Below are 19,770 nucleotides of genomic sequence, written 5' to 3' on the forward strand. Positions count from 1 at the left end.
CACAGTGGAGTCAGCTGTCTGAACCGTGGCTTGTGTACTGCAAACACATACCAGCTTCATCACTGTGTCTGTCACGCGACTCTGTTCCCCTTTCAGGCTTGAACTGATGGTAAAACTAATGACATTATTTACTGTCTTTACATTTATTTTGAAAGATGAAGCTGGCGATTATGGTAAGGGGCGTTACATTTCCGATGAGAGCTTGTGGTGTTCGGCCAATCACAATGCACTGGGTCAGCTGGCCAATCAGAGCAGACTGCGCTTGTCGGAAGGAGGGGCTTTGTAGAAAACGAAGCATTTGAGAGAGGCGGGGCATAGAGGACCTACAATAATGTACAGTATTTGAAAAATAATGTGTTTTTTGAACATTAAAGCATGTCAACATAGTCTGTTACACCAAATACACAAAATAATGATCTTTAAAAAAGCATCATATGACCCCTTTAAATAAAACTATATTAAATGTAATATTAATTTATTTAAAAGTATTTTAATTTATATTGTTACACCGTTAAGAAATATATAATTTATATATTATAAACTATATAATTTAACAGAAGTATAACAGCGGTTATTTTTAATATCCCCTCTACTTACAATTATCCACATTATTTTGATTGGATATTACATATAAAAAATTACCATTTTATTTTCAACAAGATCACTATATGTGATATATATATGAGTGAAAACCCAAGTGCAGTTTAATAACAAACATGAACAGATGCAAAATAAACTGAAACTTGGCAAACTCGCCAACAGTGGTCGGCTACATATACAAAGCGACTAATGATGAACAAGGAACACCTGGAATAATCAAGACAATAAACCAATGGAAACACAGGACTCAAACCAACCAATCAGAACAAGACACTTAGAACAAAGGAACCAATAGTAGGTTTGCATGAGGGCAAGGGAAACACACGACAAACATTAAATATGACAAGAACATAGAACATGAAAGACATGAAAACTTCAACAAGAAACAAAACCCAGCAACCAAAAACAGACATGACAGTTGCCAAGGCAACATTTATCATTTTCAATTAGTTGATGTACTAAAATAACTTAAACTTTATATATATACAGTGGGGGAAAAAAAGTATTTAGTCAGCCACCAATTGTGCAAGTTCTCCCACTTAAAAAGATGAGAGAGGCCTGTAATTTTCATCATAGGTATACCTCAACTATGAGAGACAAAATGAGAAAAAAAATCCAGAAAATCACATTGTAGGATTTTTAAAGAATTTATTTGCAAATTATGGTGGAAAATAAGTATTTGGTCAATAACAAAATTTCATCTCAATACTTTGTTATATACACTTTGTTGGCAATGACAGAGGTCAAACATTTTCTGTAAAACCCAAAACAGACACAAAATAAACTGAAACTTGGCAAACTCGCCAACAGTGGTCGGCTACATTTACAAAGCGACTAATGACGAACAAGGAACACCTGGAATAATCAAGACAATAAACCAATGGAAACACAGAACTCAAACCAACCAATCAGAACAAGACACTTAGAACAAAGGAACCAGTAGTAGGTTCGCATGAGGGCAAGGGAAACACACGACAAACATTAAACACGACAAGAACATAGAAAATGAAAGACATGAAAACTTCAACAAGAAACAAAACCCAGCAACCAAAAACAGACATGACAGTTGCCAAGGCAACATTTATCATTTTTAATTAGTTGATGTACTAAAATATCTTAAACTGAAATTGTATATATATATATATATTACCAAAGAAACCAATTGCATCTTATGCTTTATTTTGTTAAAAACAAATGAAAATGCATGAATGTTCTTAACTTGATCTGATTGTACTGCATGCTTTAAAAGCAGAAACGCAGTGAGCTTTGATAATGTCTACATTGTTCTTTAAGGGATTTCATCTTTAGGTACATGAACGTTTGGTCATCCCTTAAGGATTTTCACAGTCACTCATTAATGCATTCATCTCTATGAAGAGAAGCTTCAAGCTACAGCATCTTTATTATTTTTTTTTTAATGCAATAATGAATATCTGATGAGACTGAAAGTCTGAAGAGGGGAAGTAAGAAGTAAAATCTACAGATCAAAAAAGATGACGTGATTGAAAAAACGTTTCCCAGACGGATTCATGTGGCCTTCATATATCAAAAAGGACAAAAAATTGAAATCTGTCAGTTTTAATAAAAAAAAATAAATCCCTGGGATATAAAAGTGTCTGAAGTTGAAGAAACACCCAATTTGCGAACAAGTGAAAATATGTCTCCATTAAGATATGCCAGGCACAAAGCCTTTTAATGCTGCACTTCTTCAAAAGATCAGTTGTCTGCTTTTGCAAATTCTTACCAGCGAATCCATCTTTGCTCCTGGATAACGGAGTGACATCAAACGGATGGCTGAATGAGACATCAAAGTTGGCTTCATCTTCCTCTGGTCCTCTATGCCGCATCCAGAGCCACAAGTCAGTTTTCCACAAGGGTTTCACCTCACCATCTGCTACCTGCGCATGGATCGAGGAACACGGCGAACGTTCAGCCTTTGAAATTATATTCAATTATCTCTTCTTTGAGTATTTCATTCGGGTTTCACAGTCTAGTTACAAACTCCAGATATGTGTCAGACAATGAGATTGCAAATGAGAAGAACAGAGACGAGTGTTTTTTAAATGAAATGCAAATAGAGAGATATCTCAGATAGACTGACTGTCAAAGTGTGAGGAGGTTAAACATTTCAGAGAGGTCCGAGCCGCTCTCTGCATGACTGAAAGAGAAATTTACACATATATCATGCATCATACATTATATATTATAAACATATCTGCCTTAAAAAGAGCATGAAAGAAGCTACAGCTGGATGAGCTTCAAACATAACATTTATGTATATATATCATCCACAAATTTAAGCAACATAAACATTTTTGTATCTATACACTTGCTAAAAAGTCTCATTTGAATCCGCATTATATCTCAATAAATATTGCTATTTTTTTAAGCAGTGTTATTCTTTTAGTTACGTGGCCTGTTTATGTTTTCAAGCCAGTTTGCGCTACACATTTTACTAGATATTTCAATTTTACTAGCAATTTACTAGATACCACAATCATGATATAAACTTAATAAATAATAAAGGGAAAACAATATAATACTGTAAAACATTCAGTATTTGATTTCTGTCACTGTTTGGACACTGTTGCATTGGTCGAGCTGATTTTTGTGTGCATTTACAAGCATATGTGTGAATAATTATTGATGTAAACAAAGTTTTATTTGAATTCCCATTATCTCTAGATATAGCATCTCAATGAATATTGCTCATTGCTATTTTGCAGTGTTATTTTTCATATAGTTTTGCGGCCTGTCCATTTTTTCCAAGTCAATGTTTATCTACTACTGTACAAGAAAATGTATTGCACTGAAATAACTAATGCATTAAATAATGTAATGCACTAAACATGTATGCAAAGCAATCTACTGAGACAAAAAAAGCATAAAATACAGGAACAGTTCACTAAATACCTGACAAACTTCAACAAAAAAATTTTAAAAATAGGATGGCTGAATGAGACATCAAAGTTGGCTTCATCTTCCTCTGGTCCTCTATGCCGCATCCAGAGCCACAAGTCAGTGGATCAGGGTTTCACCTCACCATCTGCTACCTGCGCATGGATCGAGGAACACGGCGAACGTTCAGCCTTTGAAATTATATTCAATTATCTCTTCTTTGAGTATTTCACTCGGGTTTCACAGTCTAGTTACAAACTCCAGATATGTGTCAGACAATGAGATTGCAAATGAGAAGAACAGAGACGAGTGTTTTTTAAATGAAATGCAAATAGAGAGATATCTCAGATAGACTGACTGTCAAAGTGTGAGGAGGTTAAACATTTCAGAGAGGTACGAGCCGCTCTCTGCATGACTGAAAGAGAAATTTACACATATATCATGCATCATACATTATATATTATAAACATATCTGCCTTAAAAAGAGCATGAAAGAAGCTACAGCTGGATGAGCTTCAAACATAACATTTATGTATATATATCATCCACAAATTTAAGCAACATAAACATTTTTGTATCTATACACTTGCTAAAAAGTCTCATTTGAATCCGCATTATATCTCAATAAATATTGCTATTTTTTTAAGCAGTGTTATTCTTTTAGTTACGTGGCCTGTTTATGTTTTCAAGCCAGTTTGCGCTACACATTTTACTAGATATTTCAATTTTACTAGCAATTTACTAGATACCACAATCATGACATAAACTTAATAAATAATAAAGGGAAAACAATATAATACTGTAAAAGGGCATGAAAGAAGCTACAGCTGGATGAGCTTCAAACATAACATTTATGTATATATATCATCCACAAATTTAAGCAACATAAACATTTTTGTATCTATACACTTGCTAAAAAGTCTAATTTGAATCCGCATTATATCTCAATAAATATTGCTATTTTTTTAAGCAGTGTTATTCTTTTAGTTGCGTGGCCTGTTTATGTTTTCAAGCCAGTTTGCGCTACACATTTTACTAGATATTTCAATTTTACTAGCAATTTACTAGATACCACAATCATGATATAAACTTAATAAATAATAAAGGGAAAACAATATAATACTGTAAAACATTCAGTATTTGATTTCTGTCACTGTTTGGACACTGTTGCATTGGTCGAGCTGATTTTTGTGTGCATTTACAAGCATATGTGTGAATAATTATTGATGTAAACAAAGTTTTATTTGAATTCCCATTATCTCTAGATATAGCATCTCAATGAATATTGCTCATTGCTATTTTGCAGTGTTATTTTTCATATAGTTTTGCGGCCTGTCCATTTTTTCCAAGTCAATGTTTATCTACTACTGTACAAGAAAATGTATTGCACTGAAATAACTAATGCATTAAATAATGTAATGCACTAAACATGTATGCAAAGCAATCTACTGAGACAAAAAAAGCATAAAATACAGGAACAGTTCACTAAATACCTGACAAACTTCAACAAAAAAATTTTAAAAATACAACAATTTAATATGGCACAAAATTCAGTATTTTATTTCTCTTTGGACACTCTTGTATTGGTCAAGCTGATTTCTGTGCACATTTAAAGGCATGTGCATCATTGTTTATTGACATTGTTTTTAAACCATTAGAGTAGTTTGAAATGTGATTTTTATGTATTTATTTATTTTTCATTTACAAAACAGTACTTGCTGGTGGTATCAGATGTATTTTGATATATACTTTACCAGTCAATATGGAATATGATGTTTTTGAAAGAATACTTTTATGTTCACCGAGGCTGAAATTATTTGCTCAATAATACAGAAAAACAGCAATATTTTAAAAATATTTTACATTTCAATAAAACTGTTTTTTATTGTAATATATGTTAAAATGTAATGTATTTACTCTGATGCAAATCATTTCTCCAGTCTTCCGTGTCACATGATCCTTCAGAAATGCTGATTTGCTGCTCAATTATTATTTATGTTCAATTACTAATAATAGTGCTTATTATTATCAATGTTTAAAATAAAAAATAAAATAAAATAAATCCTAATACTTCCAAACTTTTGAGTATACTACTGTACTTTTCTGTACAAACAGCAATTAAAATTAAATAATGGACTAGATAAACTGAAATACATAAAAGTAATTAACTCTTTTGTTTATGTGGACACATCTCTCAAATGCCTTCTTTTGATAATATTTGTTTTGACTATTAAAAAATACTTTGAAAATGAATAATTTCCATTTAGTTCCAAGGCTATGTCGCAGAATGACAAAAGAAAGCGTGTCTGTCAAGCAGAAGTGAATGCTAGCCTGCGCAGTGTTGGTCATTTTACTCAAGGTCTCGAACTACTGTAGAGCTTCGTCTCGGTGTGTGAAGGTCACATTTCCTGCTCTAATCTTGGAGGAAGGACCCGCTTTGTGCTCCCTTCAACAAACCAATCCCGTTACAGGCCTCCACACCCTCCCAGCAATTTACCTCTGATTAAGCAATTCATCTGCAAGAGCGTTTGTGAGACATGCTTCCCCCAGCGTAGCCGCTCTGTGTGCCCGGCTAAGTCCTGTTGCTTTGAATGCGTCTCCAGAGGGGAATTATCTAGGAGCAGAGAGCCTATGCAGGGAGAAAGGCCAGATTTAGCCAGCTTATCTTTTCTCCCCTCCCCGATCCTGATGGGGCCGAAAAGGAGGAAGCCTTCGAAAGCCCTCTAGAAAACGCAGGACGGTTAAACCCAAGTCCCAATCAATTTACCACCTTTGCTGGACAGAGAGCGTGGAGAGCAGAACGGCTTTCCCGAGGAGAAACTACACCTTTCCCAATCCGTTGGTGCAGGTGCTCTGGATTTCAGGTGGTTTGAGGTGCTTCTCCGTTCCAAAACCTAGCGAGCTGACTACATGGGCAGCTTTAAAGAGGTCATTTGCACAAAAATGAAATTATTCATGTCATTCCAAAATTGTACTTTCTTGGACTTCTTTGTGTTTTGTCCATTCAATAAAAACTGTCAAGTCAAGGTCATGGACAAAAATAGATCAAATATAACAATTTTCCTTTTTGGGTGAATTATCTTTGTAAGGCATTGTCAATGCACATGTTGTTAAAAAAGTGGCAAACTATACCAGTCAAAAGTTTGGAGTAATTAAAGGGGTCATAGGATGCCCATTTTCCACAAGTTGATATGATTCTTTAGGGTCTTAATGAAAAGTCTGCAACATAGTTTGGTTAAAATTTCTCAATGGTAGTGTAAAAAACACCTTTTTTTACCCTGTCAAAAACAGCTCTTTTCTGAGCATGCAGTTTTGTAGCATTTTCCTTTAAATGTTAATGAGCTCTGCTGACCATTCTTGTCTACATCTGCTCCAGCAGTGAAACACTGGCGGACTGATGACAGCTCACTCAGGGGCGGAGCTAAGGTAAGACACCAGTCCAGTCTGTGCTGAAACGCTACTGTCAATCAAACTATCGTGGGAGGGGCCTGTCTGTGTGACGTCACACAGACAGGCATCTGAGACCGGCTCGATTTGAGAAAGGTGAAAACGTTTAACCAGATTAAAAAAAAAAACACTGGGTGGATTTGTATCATTATAGGGTGGTTGTGTGTACACACTGCCAACACACATTTCAGTTCAAACTACTTGTAAAAGTGCATGTAGCGTTATATGACCCCTTATTTTAGATTTTTTTTAATGTTTTTGAAAGAAGTGTCTTCTGCTCAGCAAGGCTGCATTTATTTGATAGAAATGCTGTAAAAACTTTTTAAAAATGTAAATATTATTACAATTTAAACTAGCTGTTTTCTATGTGAATATCTGTTAAAATGTAATTTACAGTGGGGCAAAAAAGTATTTAGTCAGCCACCAATTGGAGGCTTCTTTCAAATATATTTTAAAAATCTTAAATTATTCCAAACGTTTGACCAGCACTGTATTTTGGGACATTTTTATTTTATTTTTTTACTGCCGTACAAGGTAACTTAGTGCCCTAAGTAGGCAGCAGACAGCATGGCAACTCACTAGGGTTTGGAGCCGATGTGTGGAGGTTTTGTTCAATGTTTTAGTGCTTGAGAAAGTTGAAGAATTCTTAAGAATTTTCAAAGAACTTTGTTCTGCATGTCTTTGTACATTACTTTTAAGAAATAATAGTTGCATTTGGCTTATTGAATCATCATTTAAAAGGATCGAAAGACATTCAGCCTTCAGAAGCCATGAATTCCTAAATGTGCTACGAGTAATATTTTCCCCTTTATGGGCTCATATCACAATTTCTTTGATCTTTTGAGATAAAACGGCTCATTATATTATGAAAACACATTGTGCTGGAACTTCTAGAACTCTGAACATTCTCCAAAGTGACCGGTGAATAAAAATAAGACGCAAAACCAGGTTAGTCTAGATGCAATTTAAGTTTTATGTCTCTGTCTCAAAGTTCCTGTTATTTTAAGTGAAAATAATGGCTTCTGTCCATGTTTTCAGGCCAAGCTATACTTTTCTGGCTTTTTATGACATTTTTGGCCAAAATTGTCAGTCCATTTACATGCACATATATAAATACACACACACATATATATGCATACACACACATATATGCATACATACACACACACACACATATATATATATATATATATATATATATATATATACATAAACAATATCGGCTGACCAGCGATTTGTAGTGCAAAATAATAAAATAATCAACCCAAGTGGCATTTTTACAGAAAGCCTGCACAGCACACTTTTCAAGCAAAGAGTTTCAAAAACAAATTCCTGCAAGCATTTCAAACAAGTGGAAGAGAGAAGTACTAGTTGTTAACAGGCGTGGAAGTGTCTCCCTGCGAGACTGTAGCATGAAGCAGCTGCTCCGCTGCCAACATCAATCATTAGGAGACACCACAGGGACGATGCACTGAACACACCAGATACTTGTTCGCCATGAAAAAAAGATGTTCAAAGCTTCTTTGCAATAAACACATACACACAAAAACTGAGCTCTTACTCGGCCCATAAAACAAAATGTTTTTTTCTCTTCAAAATATATTTTAAATGTATAGTAAATGTGTATTTTTGTTAAATAATAAATTAATAAAATTATGTTTTGTTTTGTATGGAAACAAGCACATTTCAAAATTATTTAATTACACACAAAAAATTAAAAATCAGGCTTTAATGTGTTAAAGTAAGAAGCTAAATGTATATTTTCAATTCTCGGTAAAAAAAAAATACATTGAACAATATTTAAAATATTTTCCAAATATATCTAAAATATTTTTTTTAAATGTATAAAATATATTCAAAATACATGCATTTAAATTTACCTTTTAAATATACAGATTAGCAATATGTTTCTCCAATATATCTTTTGCTATTTTTGGTGGAGGGGCACTTATTTTTGCCATAGTGGACAAATTTCTGTGCTGCAAACAAAATGGTGAAAAAAGCAAGTATTTTATATTACCGCAAAATAAATAAATAAAATACAATGAACAATATTTCAAATATTGTCCAAATATATCTCAAATATATTCTAAAAATGTATCAAATATAAATATATTAATTTAAATATATCTTCTTATATACGCTTCTTATATTTCTTTCTCTATTTTTGGTGGGGGGGGAAAAAACATTTATTTTTGCCATAGTGGATGTTTAAATTTCTGTTTTGCAAATGTTTTCTGAATCTCCCAAAGCACAAAGCTGCAAAGGTCTGTCTTTACGCTTGCGTGTGAGAAAGTGAGAGCGTGCATGTGTATTTGTGTTTATATAAATCGCTGACATGTTGTGATCAATGGTTAGTTGTGAGGGAACAGACAGCAGTCTAAACTACACCATTTGTAATGCATTTCACAGCATATAAACAGCAGAATACATGTAGTGTTATGTGTTTTCAGAGATATTGGGTACAAGTTATTGTTCAGGGAGTTGTACAGCTTTGGCTTTGATTCAATATTTAGAAATGTTTCCCGTAAAGATCAACTGTATTTTTATCAAGACCAGTTCAAATAAAGGCACCAATCCCTTCAGTGCACAACTCAGTGAAACATGGAAATTAGATATGCAATGAACAAAAATTATACAGTGTTTACACTAGATCTTTAAAAAAATGTTTAAGTGAATATGAGTGGTGCTTACTCATGGAAATCTCGTCACATGATGCTGGATGGTTTCTTATGATCTTGCATGAAAAGAGTCCTGGACCTCTTGTGAGACCGGTTTTATTAAGAGAAATCTTTATTGTTAACAAAAGCAGTAGTATGAAACACATGTCAAGTCAAAGTGAATAAAAATTTGTAATTATGACAAAATTTGTAATTATCAAAATTCTGACATACTAATTGATAATTATTAAATAAAAAATAAAAGTCAGTATTGTGAGGAAAAAGTACAAATTATGAGATGAAAAGTTGCAATTATGAGATTAAAAAAAATCAAAAATATGAAATCTGTCATAATTATGAGATTGTTAAAATCGTGATATAAAAGGTTGAAATTATGAGATAAAAGCTGAAATTATTAAATACTCTCATAATTATGAGTGTTTAAATTATGAGACAAAAGTTTAAATTATTAAATAAAAAGCTGAGATTCAGACAGTCATAATTATGAGATAAAATTCAAAATTATGGGGTAAAAAGTTGAAATTATGAAATACTCTCATAATTATGGGATTGTTCAAATTATGACAAAAAGTCAAAATTATGAGATAAAAAGTTAAAATTATGAAATACTGTCATAATTATGAGATAAAAAGACAAAATGATGACATACTAAGTCATAATTGTGAGATCAAAAGTTGAAATTATGAGATAAAAATCTGTTTTATTATGACTTTTTTCTTACGTGGTGGAAAAAGGGCTTCCACATGGGTGACTTTTATTTTACATTCTTTTATTTTGCATGATTGAAGAAAGAAAAAAAACAATTTTTAGAATTAAAATTTGTATAAAAAGCTTGCTGTGCTGTTTGCAAAGTTCACCCTTCAAGAACTTTACACCTCCATAGTGAGGAAAAAGGCTGGTAAAATCACTATGGGCCCCACACACCCAGCACACTCCCTTCTTTGAACTGTTGCCCTCTGGCCGGCGCTACAGAGCCCTGTGCACCAAAACTTGTGCATCAGACTCAAGAACAGTTTTTCCCCCAGGCCATATCCACCTGATCAACACATAACACACCTCAGGACTGTACATCTGATAATAACTCATCAAAACTTTAATCTATAAATAGCACATATATGCACATTCACATTTGTCTACTGACATTTTCTTTTTCTCTATGTTTTATTGCTATATTGTTATTTATAACGTATTGCCTATTCTCTTTATTATTTGTGTTTTTATTACCTTAAATTATATCTTTGTCTGCACTATGTTTGTACTTTCTGTACCGGAAGCTCCTGACACCAAGACGAATTCCTTGTGTGCGTAAACACACTTGGCAATAAAGCTCTTTCTGTTTCTGATTCTAAAAATGTCTGAATGTCATCATATAACAATAAAATATCAAAGCAAATCCTGCAGGAGCTCTTCAGAGCAAGCACACGTTTCTTGTCTTATTGTGACAAGCTCATCACTCGCAATCTTTCATCAAAATTGAATAAGTCTGAAATAATATTCCTTTCTCAGCGGTCACCAAGGCTGTACAGGCCTCAGGTTAATGTTAACCAATAGACAAACAGCTATTTAGGCTGATGTTAATGTAGCCTTTCTGAAATCTTGACAATTAATCAGTAATTTAATGCCCCTTAATGTTAAAATAATAATGGTTACGGCAATAATAGCAAATTAGAAAAAGAAGGGTTACCACTGGGATAAATGCTCTGGATTGTGAACTTGACCTTTCAGCTTTGCATCAAGGGAATAGATTACATTGAGAATGCATTAAAATAGAAAACAGTTATTTTAAAATTATAATAATATTTCACAATATTACAGTTTTTACTGTATTTTTGATCAAATAAATGCAGCCTTGGTGAGCATGAGATTTAAAAAAAAAAAAAAAAAAAAAACAGATTGCAAACCTTTGAACAACAGAGTAAATATTTTGATTTTAATATCTGTTCTGGACCAGTGATGTTAAATACAGCCGTTCTTGCTCTGTTTAGCCTCTTTAAATGAACACTGGAAACACAAACGACCAGATTCCCCTCAGTGACCTGAGAACAGCTCAAAAACAGTACAAATGATTATATCAATACAAACCCCTCCATGCTGAATTACTCTTCCAGTCCCTCATCTATTGTGGTCCAGCCGGTAATCAACCACTGTTAAACCAGCATAGTTTCATTACATAAAGACCATTTATCAGGTTATCTCAGCTGTTGTGGAACTAATCAACTGCTTAAAGGCTGATCGGAAAGGAAACACAGCCGTACTTGATCAGTTGGTTCATGATAGGAATTCATACGCATACACATATGCATATGTGTTTCAATCTATAGAAGCATGCTATGGTAAATCATAATTGACATAATGATTCAAAATCATAATTTTGAGAAAAATGCCAAAAATAAGACAATCATAAGTATGAGATAGTCAGAAGTATGAGACGAAAAGACACAACTATGAGATAATCAGTTATGAAATAAAAAGTTGAAATTATGACATACATGATGAGAAAAGTCAAAATTCTGACATACTAAGTCATAACTGAGAAAAGTCAAAATTATGATATGCTAAGTCATATAATAATGAGAAACTTGAAATTCTGAGAAAAAAATAAATTTATGATTTGAAGTCAAAATTATGACAAAATAAGGATGATGACAAAAGTAAAGATTCTGACATACTGTCATAATTATGAGATAAAAAGTCATTTATGAGATAAACTCAAAATTATGAGATAAAAAGACAAATTTATGACATAAAAAGTCGAAATTATGACAAAGTTTAAAAAGATGAGATAAAAAATTTATATTATGAGATAAAAAGTCTAAATTTATTATTTTTTTCCCCATTATTATGACTGTGGCTCATAATTATGAATTAGCATGTCATAATTCCGGCTTTTATCACACAATTATTATTTTTATGATATAAAATCAATTTTATTATGACAAACTTTTTTTAATCAAAGCATGATTTTTTTTTCTCTCACACGCTGATGCCTCCTTTTTAACCTTCCTTTTATTTCCCATGACAAAATGTTTTTTACGTGTGATGAAATACATTTGTAGGAAAAGCTTGCACTGGCATCTTTTTTTCCCCATTATTATGACTGTGGCTCATAATTATGAATTAGCATGTCATAATTCCGGCTTTTATCACACAATTATTATTTTTATGATATATAATATCAATTTTATTATGACAAACTTTTTTTAATCAAAGCATGATTTTTTTTTCTCTCACACGCTGATGCCTCCTTTTTAACCTTCCTTTTATTTCCCATGACAAAATGTTTTTTACGTGTGATGAAATACATTTGTAGGAAAAGCTTGCACTGGCATTGAAAACATGACAAAAGCCCTGGAGGAGTAACAAAAAAAAAAAAAAAACACTTACAAGGTCCTTTAGCCACTAACACTCTGTTAACACTCACTAACCTGCAACCACACTCATTGTCGTTTCCACCGGCCCTTGAGTAACACCTACAGAACTCTATGCTGACCGGCGCTGTCTGTATCATGCTGCGGCCTCTTCTCGCTCCCCGCTGGCTCACAGATGCTTCTGTTTCAGAAACACACACACACACACTCATAAGCGCAGACATACAGACACATCCTCACTGCAGGCCCTTGATGGCTACCTGAAGTTCATCACCCCTGCCAGGCCGACCGACGCCAGCCTTTAGCACCATATGGTAAATCACGTTCACACTGGGCAGCGGCAGAATGACAGATTTAGCGCAGCAGAAACAGAAACATTCTACAGTAATGGGATATTAGATGTGGAACCATCAAATATCCAATAGCGGGTCAGTGAACTGGCCTTCTGGTGAAGTATAGATAGCGCACGACTGCTGCTCCAGAAAAACTGCTGGGCAAAACAGCATCTACAAAGTCCCTCGCAGGAGGTGTTTGTTAACCGTCTGCAGCGCGAGCCTCACAAAGACTAGATGGGAGAAATGGTCATACAAAACCACAAAGACAGAAATAGCATCTGCAGGAACATATATAATACTGGAGCGGTGTATAATGTAATATTTGTTGCATTATTACTGTCTCTTTTTGAAATAAGCTGCAGGGAAGGTTGTTAAATGAACGGATAAAAAATATTTCGTTTTCATGAACCTGTTCACAATGGACAGTAAGAAAACACCTAGCAACTGCATAGCAACATGTTAAAACAGCTCTTTAGCAACTACATAGATATAGATCTGGCAACCAACCAAAACAAGTTTTGCATGCACAAGCAGCATTTTCTTTGTAAATATAAAAATCTAAGTTTTAGCAACCGCAAATGAACAACTCCCAAGCATCACGGCGACAACTTCTACACAACTAAAGCACCGTTTACTTGAGGAAATGTAAAAATTTACTTTATTTTGCATGTACACACATATTATTCCTTTCATTTGACACTTAAATAAATCAAACATGATTTTTTTCCCCTCGGCAGACTGTAAAATAAGGTGCTTCTGTATTTAACCATTCATTATAAATGGAAATGGCACACCAGCCAAAACTCCATCAGGTATTTCTCATTCGCTTGCGCACAGCTCAGAGAACATAGACTAATGCTCGCTGAAATATGAGCTATGAGATACTTTTTATTAGGTGCCTGTCTGAAATAATTTACCTCTCTCTTTCATAAACTTTCGCTGTGCTTAACTGCTGCTGTGAAGAAAAATATAGTAAGTTGTTAAAAGTCTGTTACAAAAAGTGGCTGTAAAATGAAGGCTTGACCACTGAAGAATACAGGGCAGCGGAGGTCCTGATTTCATGTAAATCTGAAAATAACCCACTCATGCGCCTCGTAAAAATGAGAACAGATTGTGAATATTCAGCTGTGTCATTGCTTAGTCAACAGACAGAGTTAAATGGAATATTCCGCCCGTACTAAAAAACTTTGTTCATTCTTCCTGTATGCATTTTCAATCCCATGACATGATATTTTTGGGGAAAATTAATAAAAAATATTTTTTGTGCCTTTGAATAATTTTCTAATTATTATTATTATTATTATTATTATTATTAATAATAATCATAATAATTTACTTAATAAGGTTGAAGTGGAAAACTCAACTCAACTTTTTTTATTAAAATAACAATAAAAAAATAAAAAATAAAACATATATAAAATAAATTTAAAAAATGTAACATTTAAATTAAAATAAAAAAATAAAAAAGATGACATATATGGGAAAATAACAGAACAAAAATCTGTAAGTATTAGCAATAGATCTGATGAATTACAAAAATCCACATGATATTAAAATTTCAAATGGGTCAAAGTTTTCTTGCCATCATTGCCAAGATTGTTAAGATCCTCCAAAAGATACCGAAGGACTGGATTATTTTGGTTTACAAATAAGTGGAAAAATCCAAATATGTGTGTACTACTTTTTAAACCGGTCTCCCCTTACAAAAAAAAAAAAGTATACTTCCATTACAAATGTTCATTTTAATATGTATACTTAATAAAGTTCAAGCATATTGTAAGTATACTTAATGTAGTAGGTATACTAATATTAATGTACTAGTACTATACTTGTAAGTGTACTATTACAATATACTTGATACTAAATTGGCCCACTTTTTAGTGTATACTCTGTGCTTACGCTTTTAATTGAGTAGCCTGTTAAATCATTTTTAAACATAGTTTTACATACTTATATGTTTATAACATATAATTAGTTAACATATAAACTTAAGTTTCTAACAAGTCAGCTTTGGGGTGAAATAGCTTATAAATAAAATATACTGTATGTGGAACTGAACCTGATCTTCTTTGTATGCAGTGATAACCTTAAAGTATACTTAAAATAAATGTAGGTGTAAAAGTAGTAAACTTTGAGTACACAATACTGCGACTATACTACAAGTAAACTTAACAGATATACTGACCAGCTGAATACTTGTAGCACATTTTTTGTTTATGAAAGTACATTTTGAAGTATACTCTGCCAATATACTTGTAAGTTTTTTCACAAAACTTAACATCATACTTATAGTTTACTATTGATATATTTTTATACTATTTATATAATTTTTAATCTGTTTATGGGTTATTATCACTGTGTACAAAGAAGATCAGGTTCAGTTCCACATATATTTTATTTATAAGCTATTTCACCCCAAAGCTGACTTGTTAGAAACTTGAACATAACTTTATAAGACAGTATGTATTTAACAGGTTACTCAATCAAAAGCGTAATCATAACAATTAACCAAGTGTTCTTAAATACTTAATTATACATTTAGGTATATATCAATCAAAAGATTGAGTACAAGTACAGGCCAAATATTCTGTCAGTATAAGTCAAGTATACTGAAATGTCATTTTAATTATATTTCTGAGAAGCACATAAAAACTTTCTTATTTTCTTAAAGAAGTATACTAATAGTACACATGAATAAACTTCCTTTTTGTAAGGGTCTTTATGTAGTTGAAAGTTTGATCATAATCTATGTCAAAGTTATACTGAAATACAGAATTTTCTTAAGGGTTTACAAACCTTTTAGTGCAAACGGGCAGAAAACATTCACTACTGTTGAGACTGTTTGAAACAAACGAGTTATTTAGTTAGTCAGAGTTTGGTTTTAACAAAAAAAAAAACCTAAATGTTAAATCCATACAAAATAAAAGTACTCTGGTGTATCATGGTAATGTTTCATGAATGATAGCCATATTAATACACTATGGTATTTGCATAGTGCTTCAAAGAATATTATGTTAATATGTCCAAAACAAAATCATAGTGATACCATGGTGCAAGTGAAACAGAGCTGCTGGACTGGATATGCTGATTTGTAATTCTTCATGGCCCACATCACTAAACGCCCTCCAAATATCCATTCAGCACTTCCATGCTCCAACAGGCCATTTATACCAGGTAAGAGTGTGTTTTAATTATTCTTACTCTGTGTAACTTCTGTCTGATTGCTTTTTCCTCTGATCCTTGTAAAAACATCTTTTTGCCTATTACCCAATTAAAAAGGGGCTAAGAGGTTGAACGGCGAAACGTTCGAGAAGCCCCGGAGGGTTGCGTCCACCTATGAAAACTGCAACTGGATTTTAGAAGATTTCATTTGGATTTAGACTTCATGCTTCAGAGTCTATTCGAGGGAGACTGGGCTGCTTTGAGTCTAATTTCAGACCACTAAGGAAATGATTTTCCATACTGCTGAATGCACTGTATTCGTGCCTCGTCAATTTGTCCCACGTGAAATAGGACATGTAACATTAATCTTAAATGAATATATTCTTCCTAAACACTAATAGCAAGTAACTTGCTATCATTTTGCCGTGTCATCATGCCCCTGGATCAACATACTGCAATGCAACGCAAAAAAAAAATGAAATGAAATGATTGCATAATTGTAAGTAAAATAATATTTATTTTTGCAATGCAATGTAATAAAATTAAATAATAATTTCAAGTAAAATATTTTAAGTAACATATTTCAAATTTCTTGCAATGCACTTAAATTCAATTGTATTTAAAAAAAATTATAAAAAGGCATAAGTTTATTATAAAATAATAAATCACGCAAATAATAAAATAAAATAATAAAAAATTTTAAGTAAAATATCATTTCGAATTGTTTTTGCAAGTGCAGCACAATGCAATAAAATTTAATTAAATAGAAATAAAATAGGCATGACTTAAATTAATAAGAGCCTATTTTATTTAAATTAATTAAATAAAATAGGCATCCATTTAAATATAATTTCTTATTTTTTGAGTGGTGTAATATAACCTGTGCATGTCTCTGTGAGAGTCCCCTGTTTCTAAATCACAGTCAGTTCAGTCAGGTAATATGTAAAAGTCCAAGCACACTTCCGCAGCTTCACCTATTCCCCCACGATATCCTTGGCGCATTTGTCTTAAATGTGTTTGACAGGAACATTAACCTCAATGTCAAGCCTCAGATTCACTACATGCAGTGAAAATATGCCTGAGACGAAAAAAATCACCCCATTTAAATAATAAATGAGAGTCCTCGCTCGACCTTTCTCCTCGGGTTGCGGGAGGTGATGTATGGTGCCCCGGCGGGGACACGCGGTACGGCTGGATAAGCCTGAACTGAGGCAGTCAAAGGAAGCTGATGAAAAGCTAAGCTGAAAGAAGCAGGTCCTCTGACATAAAGCCTCAAGTCTGAGTGAGATCGACTGCATCTTCTACAAGTAGGAACACAGTCGTTCTGAAAGGACACCAGATTAGGAAGGGAGAGTGAGAGAGCTTTAAAGCAGCCGGTTAAACCACATTGGTTGATCTTTAGTATCTCCAACTGCTGCATCAATACCTTGACACAATCACAATCACAGCACTTGTAGAGAAAGTGAATGTAATCAAATGACTTAAGTTGGTACAGTCCATCTCCCATCAAGCATCTGGAAAATAAAACTTTTAAAGTCACTAAAAAATAGTCATTACAAAATACTTTCAAATGAAATATAGTATTCAAAAGGAAAATTGGGTGAGAATTAATTAATGAAGCATTATTATTATTATTAATACACATTTAATAAAATGTATTTACCATAAACTCAAACTCAGCGTCACTTTTTATTATTTTTTTAATTTTTTGTTCTTGCCTTTTAATAATTTTCTAATTGATATAATAATAATATAAATTTCAAATAAAATAAATAATAAAAATGCAAGCTTAATAAAATAATATAATTAATAAGTTTGAAGTGTTTTCCCTTAGATTAAAATAAAAATAAAAATAAATGTTTTAATTAAAATTCAAATTAAATTAAATTAAATTAAATAGAAATGAAATAAATGAAAGGAAATGATTATTATTATGATAATTCAATGCAATTAAATGCAATTAAATGCAATTAAATTAAATTAAATTAAATTAAATTAAATAAAGATAGTAATAGTAATTACTTTAAGTAAAATAAAATGTCTTATTTTAGATAGGTGAAATACAACCTGTGCCAATTTTAAATCAGATAATATGTAAATGTCCAAACACACTTCCACAGCTATACCTATTCCGCTATGAAAATTGTCTTAAATTTATCTCATTTATTCATGAAAAATGGTGATCAACAAGGAAAATGGGTGAGAATTAATGTCATGGACAAAGATTTGACAAAACAACACAAAAACAGTTATTTGACTGGTTAACATTATCCAATAGCTGCAACACCTTTGCACAAAGTTATTTCAGAAGCACAGCAAGTTATTGGATTTTGATGAAAGATGAATCGTTCTCAATAAACTAGAACCCTACATTAAGAAAGCAAGCAATTTTGATTTCACGTTGACTTTTAGATAAATAATGACTCATTTATTAGTTCTGTATCATTTAATAACTTCTTAACAGTGATTTTGATATTCATTCATGAAACCTTGTATGTATTTTTATGTTCTACCACCTGCTCTGCGAGTGTTTTAATTAAACTCTGTTGCCGTTTGTCTAACATTGAGTTATAAAGGACCCACCATTCCATATTGATTAATAAATAATGAAAGCGTCCGGCTGCATATTTCTCTCCTTCTCTCAGTTAACCTTTGAGCAGTGAAATGTTTCTCTAATCACTCATTACACTGCTCAGTATTGAATTTCTGTTGCAATGTTCTCGCTTTGCATAGAGGCGGCCGATTAATCCGAACCCCCGACCGCGGCCCACAAAGACAATACGGGACCGAGAGACTCTAGCTAATGCGATTAATGCGGCGCGAGGGGGTTTGGGTGACAACGTCCGGCTCTCTGAACATCACATGGCCTAATGCCGCTCCTCAAAACCTCGTCCAACCAGGTGCATGAGATGTTAAGCTGCTTTGTGTTACAGGCTTCACACAAGTTAGAAAGTGTTTCATACGGATAAAATGAGCTCTTTGTTAGGTGGAAGTGAAAGCACCCCCCGTGCAGTTGTCACAGAACGACTTTAATTGCAAGTTTTAACAATGCCGGTTTAACATTGCAGAGGCTGCAGATAGCATACACTAATTAAAACTGTCTGAGGTTAATGACTCCATTCATTTAAATGCAATGAGCTTTAATCATTTCCAGCTTGTCGGACCTCACCATCGGTCTGTTGTGGGAAAAACTCAACTTGCTCAATGCATTTTCTTAACAGTAACTGGACTTTTAAAAACAACAGTTCCAGTTATTATTACTGTTATTGTTATTATTAA

Source organism: Sinocyclocheilus grahami, unplaced genomic scaffold, assembly GCF_001515645.1.
Source record: "Sinocyclocheilus grahami isolate Dianchi unplaced genomic scaffold, SAMN03320097.WGS_v1.1 scaffold94.1, whole genome shotgun sequence".
NCBI classification, from domain to species: Eukaryota; Metazoa; Chordata; class Actinopteri; order Cypriniformes; family Cyprinidae; genus Sinocyclocheilus; species Sinocyclocheilus grahami.